The sequence below is a fragment of the Cryptomeria japonica genome, chromosome 8 (genome assembly GCF_030272615.1).
Source record: "Cryptomeria japonica chromosome 8, Sugi_1.0, whole genome shotgun sequence".
Classification (NCBI taxonomy): Eukaryota; Viridiplantae; Streptophyta; class Pinopsida; order Cupressales; family Cupressaceae; genus Cryptomeria; species Cryptomeria japonica.
Window position 1 is genome coordinate 199,584,423 of NC_081412.1, and position 10,714 is coordinate 199,595,136.

Below are 10,714 nucleotides of genomic sequence, written 5' to 3' on the forward strand. Positions count from 1 at the left end.
TCTACATTTTGCCCCTCTTTGAAGTGAGGTGTGATGACACATTGATTCAAAGAATAATCTTGTTTTGATGTTGATATTGGTCTGATAGGATGCCCCGACTCTTGATTGATAGATTATGGTATGGTGATGCCCCCTCGGGAGATCTATTGAGGTATTTGATCTTTGGAGTTTTGCAAAATTGATATCCCAATAGATTTGATTTGATTCGATTGATAAGATCTAGACTCAGTCTGGTTTCAAGAAGAATTCATCCTATATAAGACAAAGATGATCAAAGTGTCTGGTTTCAGGAAGGATTCATCCTGTATAAGACATGATTGATCACAATATTTGGTTTCAGGAAGAATTCATCTTGTATAAGACATGATCAGAGTGTCTGGTTTCAGGAAGGATACATCTTGTATAAGACATGACTGATCACAATGTTTGGTTTCAGGAAGGATTCATCTTGTATAAAACATGATCAGATCACAACGTTTGGTTTCAAGAAGGATTCATCCTGTATAAGACATGATTGATCACAACGTCTGGTTTCAGGAAGGATTCATCCTGTATAAGACATGATCGGAGTGTCTGGTTTCAGGAAGGATACATCTTGTATAAGACATGACTGATCACAACGTCTGGTTTCAGGAAGGATTCATCCTGTATAAGACATGATCAGATCACAACGTCTGGTTTCAGGAAGGATTCATCCTGTATAAGACATGATTGATCACAACGTCTGGTTTCCGGAAAGATTCATCCTGTATAAGACATGATCAGATCACAATGTCTGGTTTTAGGAAGGATTCATTTTGTATAAGACATGATTGATCACAACGTCTAGTTTCAGGAAGGATTCATCCTGTATAAGACATGATCAGAGTGTCTAGTTTCAGGATGGATTCATCCTGTATAAGACATGATTCAGAATCAGAATTGATTATGCGAGGAAAAAAAAAGAGGAAGAAAAATTAGGGTGGAAGGGATAGATGAGGAACAAATATGAAGCAGTCGTGAGGTATTTAGAAAGAAGAATACGAGATGCGAATACGAGATGCAAGACCGTGGAGGAAAATGGGGGCAATTGAGAACTCCATGGGATTATTGAGTTTAGGATTTGATGGAATGATGGTGAGATTTTGTGCACAACAAATGTGGAGAGCCAACCTAGTTTGATGTTGCCCTGAGTGACTTGCACCATTGATTATAGAAATTAGGATGCCATGAGAAACGCAGGGCGTGGACTGACTCTGTAGACCAATGGGAATTTCTTGCACACAACAATGCAAGTATTAAGAAACACTAATATAGAGTTGTGGGTTCGTGCAAGGAAACCCTCAAACACATCGATACCTCTTGTACACGAGAAGGTAAAACACTAGTACCAGGTCGCCAATTTATACAAGAAGGATCCAAAACATGCCATACTATGAAATATGCCCTAGTATGCACCTATCATAACGTACCTGGATATGGAAGAACCCAGGCAGTCGTAAATAGTGGTAGTTGTAGGGCAAAAGATGCAAGCCTATATGAAAAGATCTAACAAAATCTAACAAGTCTCTTCCTTGCGACCACATGATACCTCTTGCCAAGATTAGAACTAAGATGGACTTGGGATTGTTTCTCAAGACTTCTCGAAGCTTACACACAGAGGCATAAAATCTCAGTTTCAATGGGACATTCCTTGTTCATGACTTAGGCGAAGATTTCATCATCATACGCATGTTTTATTGGGAGGCGGAAAAGAACGAATGTTGCGCATGGGTGGGCTGGATGGCAGATGATTTGTAGTATCAACATGATAGACAATGGATCCGGTTATTTACCTTGGCGTCTGCACAGAGGTTTTCACCAAGGTACTTGTCCATAGCGCCACCAAGTGGTTTTCACTAATGGACGAATTGTTTTTTCTTTCTTTTTCTGATTTTTTAATTTTTTTGTGTCATAAGGTGCATGTTTGCCAGGTTTGCATCAAAGTGACGATTATTTCAGGATCTTTTTCTCATTTTTTTTTTCTTTAATTTTTCTTGATTTTTTTTTTTTTGACAATTTAAGACTTTCTGAGGACTAAGCATAAAATCTTTTGAGGTGCATGATATTCATTGGATCATCCAAAGGATCACCTTCAGGAGTAGCCAAATGATAAGCTCTTGATCCATATTTTGTTGTGATTACATATGGTCCAAGCCAATTAGGCTCGAACTTGCCTTTCTTTTCTCTTTCTTGTAGATTTTTTTGATTTTCCATGAGGAGAAGATCACCAACTTGGAATTCTCAAGTTCTGACTTTTTTATGATAACTCATGCGCAGACGGTTTTGATATACCTGGAGATGATTCAAGGCCTTGAGACACCTTTCATCTAATAATTCTAGCTCTTGTAAGTGGGCAATTATGTATTCTTCCTCTAGTAGGATGTTTTGCAGCGATACCCTTAGAGAGGGGATCTCGATCTCAAGGGGAAGGATGGCTTCGGAACCAAATACTAGGGAATAAGGAGTGGCGCCTGTGGGGGTGCAGATGGAGGTGCGGTAGGCCCATAATGCAGAATGGATTTGGAGGTGCCAATCACGACCCGCTTCATTGACTGTCTTTTTGAGGATTTTTATTAGGGTTTTATTAGAAGTCTCAGCTTGGCCATTGCCTTGGGGGTAATATGGAGTGGAGAAGCAGTGTTGGATGTTGAATTTTTGATAGAGTTCTTTGACATCCTGGTTCTTAAATTGTTTACCATTATCTGTGATGATAACTTTTGGGATGCCATATCGGTAGATTAGGTAGTTCAGGATGAATTTGGATATTCACTTGCCGGTGGTGAAAGTAAGAGGGTTAGCCTCTACCCACTTGGTGAAGTATTTAGTGGCGGTGATAATGAATTTATGTCCGTTGGAAGATGAAGGGTGGATTTTCCCAATGAGATCAAGCCCCCACTGCGAGAAGGGCCATGGTGTAATGAATGGCTGCAATTCTTGTGATGGTGCATGAATCTTGTCACCATGCTCCTGGCAAGGGATGCATTTCTTCACATAATTGTATGCATCTTCTTCCATTTTAGGCCAATAGTATCATGTTCTCAAAAGTTTTTTAGCCAATGTGAGTCCACTTGAGTGTGCCCCACAGATACCCTCGTGTACTTCGCGTAATGCCCATTCTGCTTCTTGTTTATCTAAACACCTTAGGAGGGAACCATCAAAATGCCTTCTGAACAAGGTGTCTACAAGGATGGTGTAACGGGCACGTCAGCGGATGAAGGTTTGCTATTGGGTTTTGGTGGGGAATGGTGTTGTCTTTGAGGAAAGCGAAGGTTTCTTGGTACCAAGGGGACTCGGGACCAACGAGAACACACACAATTTCAGACTCTGGTAGGTCGTATGCCGGTATAAACAACTGCTTAACCAAGAACTCACACTTATGACTGTGTGCTGACATTTGAAGGAGGGAGCCAATGGTGGCCATTGCATCTACAGCTCTGTTGTTTTTTCGTGGGATTTGGTCAAACTTGATTGTCGTGAAATGTTGCTTAAGATCTTCAACCATGGTACGGTAGGGAAGGAGTTTATCATCTTTTGTCTGGTATTCATCATTGACTTGTTTTATGATGAGTTGGGAATCGCCATAGACTTGTAATTCCTTTATTTTCCAATGGATAGCCAAGCGTAAACCTGTGATGAGGGCCTCGTATTCTGCTATGTTATTGGTACATGCAAAGGCTATCTTGTATGATTTGGGGATGCAATCTCCTTGAGGTGTGACCAATAATATTCCTGCCCCCGATCCATTTTGAGTGTAGGAGCCATCAAAATACAATTTCCATGTGGAGGATGTGGTAATAGTCATTTATAGTGGTTTGGAAGAAGATGGCTTTTCTTTTGCTACCACTTGGGTCATTCTCTCCTCACTAGTAGTCCTAATGACCACACGGGGAGACAGACCCTCTAAAGATTAAACAAAAAGAACCTATTGCTCAAGACACAAAGACAATGGTTCAATTTTAGTGCACCAATTGAAGTGTTTGCCAGTCTATGAAAACAAGGCACACAATGAAAGATCAAAAATCCTTGCCAAGGTCCTGCAACCAAGATCTATTAGTAGTTTGGATTGTTTGAAATAATCACCCCTTCCTGCAAGCACACAAGTTAGGTAAATTTTAGATCCAAAAGACTTTGTGAAAATAGGGGCCTTCAACAAAATGATTTTGCTTTCAATACAAGCTGCACCAATTTCGTACGCTAGATCTAAAAATGTTAGCCTAAAATAAACCAGATCTGAAATCCGAATGACGAAAAATTGATTCAATGAAACAAAAAACACAACAACCGAACACAAACACAGTTGTCACAGACACAAACGCACCTAAACCTGACATAGATGCGGCTCCCAAATGCAGACGTGTTTGAAGACTTCATAGACGCGGCTGAGGAGCACAAACGTGTTTCTCGAAATATGCAAAAAAAAGAAATAAAATATTGTCAAAGACGCAGACGCGGTTCCAGGTTTCACAGACGCGACAGAAAATCAAAAAACGCGATCCGAAAGTGCGCAGACACGAAATATCAAAATGTTGTCGGAAATGTCAAATCTGCAACTTCAAAACAAAATCTGCAACAAAAGATGTTAAATGCAAAAGGGACAAGTGTCCCACCGGGCGTGCCAAAATGTTTATGGGGAAAATGGATAACAACAATGTTGAAAGACTAAATGAATTCAACCACCAAACCCTAGCCTAACAACAACAAATATCCACCATAACATATGAAGATTACCTAAGACAATGCAAATCAAATGAAATCACAAAGATTATACCATCACATGTCCAATAGGGTTTGGATCTCCATTCTTCCTATCTCCATTGATCTTGCTTGATATATTTGCTCTCAGATTTTGTATGCACAAGAGCTCAACAAAGAATGGAAATCTGGTTGCAAGTAGGATCGCATATGAAAGTGCAAAAGCGTAGTGTAGTCAATTGATCAAGTAGTCAGGGTTTGATAATGAAGGAAGCATCTCCTTATATAGAAGACACCATAAGAAATGGAGGGATAAGATTGAGAGGTGTAAAAGATAAATGGTCGATTATGATTAAAGGGTAGGTAAAGAAAATAATAAAATAATGAGAGGGTGGGTAGTATATGAATTAAGAGATGAATGACATGTGTCATGGGTAGAAAAGGTTAATGAATTAATTAAATAAATAAAGATTTATTTAATTAATAGAAGAAGTGGGATCAATTAAATAAATAAGATATTTATTTAATTTAGGAAAAGGATAATTTAAATAAATAAATGTATTTATTTAAATGAGAAATAAGGCTAGAAGAGGATAAATGAATTAATTAAATAAATAAAGATTTATTTAATTAATAGAAGAATTAGGCTTAAAATAATTAAATAAATAAAGATATTTATTTAATTAGACTGGACAATTTTAGGTGTCTACAGGTCTTAAATTTGATATAAGTTGGAACCTATTATGACATAATAGGTCTTATTAATTATGACTTAATACATGACCACATATGCAAAAATATTTCACATTATACTTTACTCCCCTTAAGACCTACATTATGCAAATATTAGGACCTATTATGTATGTGATATTAGGACCTAAATTATGCGATAATAGGTCATTAATTTATCACATGTACATAATAGGCCCTAATATATCATAAATATAGGTCTTAAGGCTCGAAGTCAAGTATATAATGTGAAATGTTTTTGCATACATGGTCATGTGATTAAGTCACAATAAGACCTATTATGTCATAATAGGTTCTATTATGTCATAATAGGTTCTATTATGTCATATTTAAGATATGTATTATCGCATATAATAGGTCTTAATATCACATAATAGGTCCTAGTATCACATAATATAGTTTATAAGGGGACTCTAAAAGTATAATGTGAAATATTTTTGCATACACTTGAAAACAAAGAAGATACAATATTTGTTTGTTTGAAAGTGTTTGATTGTTTTGATAATGCAAGCACACATCCTAGGGCTGGACGAGACAATAGTTGTTGAATCTGACTTGGGGGTTACCCTGAGCTATGCAATTCAGAGCGGATACTTAGGTGCTTGACCCCATTGGCTCCCCTCCACGACACTCACTTCTCCGGGACAACCAAGCACCAGTCCCCACGAAAAATCCATGTGGAGATCTTTGTATCTCTACTAAGAACCATAAGAATGTGAGCCGCTTCAGAGGTTCGACCTCCTGCACCAACAACTAGAAGGTTTTTGGCTTCTAACACAAAAGGTGTCTAGTAAGGGCATCCATTCGGGTGGCTATAATCAACAACGTGTTATGCTCCGTTAAATGGAAGGCCTCCCAGCCTATAGAGGTTGCACTCTATAGGGTTTATGGGGAGTCATAACGCCGTTATAGCAACATGTAACACCCGTTGCTTGCAACTTTCATCATAAACACATTTATTTATAATGGCTTGGAAGAGCTTGGCTTTAGCTTGTTACCACTTTGGGTCGTTCCCTCTCACTGAGCCTTAAGGGCTACTCGGGAGGCATACCCCTTTCTAAGGATAAAACTAAAAGAGCCTATTGCGGAAGACACAAAATACAAGTTTGTTAATTTTAGAGCACCAATTGAAGTGTTTGCTAAACTATAAAGACACATGATTTCAAAATCTAAATTAAATTATAAATTTATGGACTATCTAAATTAAATTATAAATTATAAATAATAAATGGGAAAGAGAGGGGTCCTAAAGATCTAAATTTTAAATTAAAACCATGATCTATTATAAATGGACTTAAGGGGGGGGGGGAGGAGAAAATGTCAATTACACAACAAGCAAGTTAATTGAATTTGAAATTTGCAAATACACATATTATTTCAAATTAAAACATAATTAATTTTAATTAAAACGAGATTATTTTTATTCCTACTATTTCCAATTAATTTAATAAAAATAACATCAATTAGAATTAATTAAGATAAAATTATTATATAAATTAAATTAATTAAATTAATATTATTTAAAATAATTTTTATAAAAATATTTAACTAATACTAACAAATAAACACAATTTTTGGTATGTAATACATATAAAATTAAATAGAAAGAAAAATAAAAATGCATACTTGCATCATGATATCTTTGCCTTCTTCATTCTCAATATCTTTGTTCTGTTTCGGGAGAATAATTCCTCGAAGTCTTATTTTACCTTCTCTTCTTGTTCCCCATGCTTTTAAAAATAACCTTCAAATATCTTCAAATTATTGCCCTCAAAATAACTTTCCAATGTCTTCTTTCATCCAAAAATGCAAATCGTTTTCATCATTTGTGTGTAAAAAAATGAAAAAAATTATGTATATTTATATGACTATACAAAAATGTAAAAAAAAAAGAAAAAAATGGGTCGGTCAGGGTTCGAATGAACGTTGACAGTTACAAAAGGTCGGGTTCATTTGAACCCAACTGTTACATGAAAGTATGCATCATTATTTTGCTCGGGGGGTTCGAGCGAAGGGGGGGTTTGATCGAACCCCCCTTCGCTCGAACCACTGTTCGTTCGAACACCCTTTTTAGAGATCTCTCCCCAAAATTTTCAGAGTTCTGAGAAGTTTTTGCCTTCGGACCTCTGGTTCAAGGCACAAATGAAAGAATCTTGATAACCCAAAAATATAAGATGGTAGTGCTTAGAGCAAACTTTCCAACGAGTATAATTTTATTACACTGTGAATTTATTATGTTCTTGTTTTTTTAATTTTATGGAATACTGGTTTTTCACCGAACATGAACTTCTCTGTTTAACGCATTGGGAGAAATAAGAAGAAAAATATCTATGTCCCAGGTATATATATTTTTTTGATAGGTAATAGGCCAAAGCTGACAAGGTGTACATATCCTACCCCCTTGTGGGAGTTGAACTTGTGACCTCTTGTTCAAAAGCATAAGTTCTCCACCACTAGGCCAACTCAAGTTGTACCTATGCCCTAGGTATTGATGTCTTCTTTCTAACAAAAAAATAAATTGAATTTCGATATATATAGAACAAGTTATGTGTTCAAACTTAAACCTATGTCTGAATTATAACTAGACGGACTTCAAAACTTAATAAAATGAAAAAATATTCAACATATCACGATCAAACCAAGAACAAGCCCTGGATATTGATGTTACAAACCAAAATTCGAAAGAATTGAGTTTTTATCATTTATAGAAAAAAACGTTATGCATTTCGGGAGGCACATCACTCTTAAAAAATGTAGTTTTCTGAAAAGTAGTCGAAGTAGATGATTTTTTTTTTTTTTAAATCTTCAAAAAAATATGAAAATATATATATTTAGAATCTATAGACAAAATGCTACAAATCACTAATTTACATCATCTTCAAATTCTTAATAGTTTAAAAGTTATAGTTGTCGGAAGTTGAAGATTATTTTAAAAATGTTCATCTCATTATCAAAAGTGGCAAAAAAGTGGGAACCATTATTGTGAGTTTGCCCATGATCATGCAACCTCTATAGTTGTTGGGGATGCCCATACTCTTGCCACCACTTTAACCAATATTTTGCAAACATGTGTCCTAAATCCAAATCTAATTTGATTGACTAGAGGAATGAAATAACATTCCTTGCACCCCACCATTCTTCCACATTAATGATTCACGAGTTTGAGTGCAAAGATCAAGAAAATCACCCATGGAATTCATTACAACAATGGCCTAGGGAATGATGTGTTTGACTTTTAGGTTCACAAACAGTAACTGACGTAGCTAAGAACCACTTTTCTCCTTTGGATCCATGCCAATATGATTTTAGAAGGATTTTTTGTTATTATTTATTTAAATAAGGTAGTTATAGGTTTTTAAAATGCATTAATAACAAAAGCTAGGCATTTTGTTGTTTTGCAATGTTTTGGACTGCAACTAAACTTTCTACAAGATTTCAACACTCAATCAAACTTGTGAGAAAATCCATCTGAATTGAACTTGTAGGGAAGTCTAACTTAACCTACCAATTTAATAATTTTTTGGTATTTGATCAAGATGGAAATTTTTGATGATGATATCAACAATTGCATATGTTGACATCATCATGATGTAAACGTGATGCCATCATGTATTGATAATGCTTTGAATGGGGTGATGTCGACATGACATATGCAAAGTACAACTATAAGAAGATGCAACTAGATCTAACTAGGAGTGCACATTCAAATGAGTTTTTTTAGTAGGTTAAGGAAACTTTACTAAATGTTTTGATGATATAATAATGATGTCAATATGATGTAATGATGGTATGACCCACAAAACTTTTCAAGTGAGCTAGACATATGCACATGCTTAAACAATTAGATTTAGATAGCCATCAAACTTTCATGACACTTAAAATTGACTTCATAATAGGTCATATGCAAAAAAAAAAGAATGAAGTGAATTGGATACTTCACTTTTGGATGAGGTGGTTCATATGGGGGGTGAAATATTGCAAAAATAATTTGCATCAAACTTCCACAAACATTCAATTTTAATTCATGAGTAGCTAGGTGTAGGGGAAATCAAGTGAATTGGACGTTCACCTTGAATGGTAAAGTTTGGATAGGTTCTAGGGTCCCATAAAATGTTAATGATGTTGAAAACTTCAACCAAACAAGATGTGAGAAAAGATAACTGAACTAGACCCAAAAAATAAAAAAAGGAGATGTTTAATTATAAGTTGGATTTTGGCAAAATGTTAAATTAGTTACTTTTCTTCATTTTTTTCTCCTTTTGAGGGGATCTCTAATCATATAGGACCTTGCATGGAAACTACGAGAACTAGATCAAATTTGATTGGACATTAAATATCCGCAAGCCAAAATTTGCTCACTTTTAACTTATTTTGATAAACTTTTTGAACGATTCCCATCCCTCTTGAGTAATATTTCAACATGGGGACCCAACTTAGAATATTTCTCAGATCACTTCTTAGCAATAGGTGGGATACAATCAAATGCACATTTTTACAAAAAAAAGCAAAAATGAGACACATCGAAATGGGTTGTCAATACGACCCACTTTGATTGACTCATGAACAATGACTAAGGGTAAAATAACAAAATGCAAAGTTGCTAGCATATACCTTTTGTCACTTGGAATTCAACACATCATAACAAGACTGCCACTTGTCTACACCTTGAAATGAAAAATTTCATCCTAAGTGCCAAATATACTAATCACCTTGAACTCTTCATTAGAAAAGTAAACATATATGCAATCATATATGTCTAGTACATGAACAAGACATTACATGTATTGACCACTTCTTTATAAAAAAATTTCCACTTAATCGATAAACTACAACTTATAACAAATCATTTTCAAAATATGAAAAGGGTGAAGATCTTTGAATAAATATATAACTTTACACAAAACAAAAACCGAGTCTATCATAAAAATTCAATAAAAATAAAGACTATTATATATAAAATAATATTTTATTAAAACCCAAATTAACAAAACAATAAAGAAATACCACAAATTAAAACTATTAAATCAATACAATACACATACATCAGCCTCTACAACTTTTTTTTAATCTACTTTTTATACTTTCACATTGAATTCTATTGAAATTTGATGGGTTCATTTCCGATATATAATACATGCTTTCAACTTCACCTCAATAATCAACAATAACAAAATCAAGTATCTTTGAATAAAAGCCATTTTTAGATTAAAAAAATGTTGATCTTTACTTTGAGGAGAAAAATTATTGACAT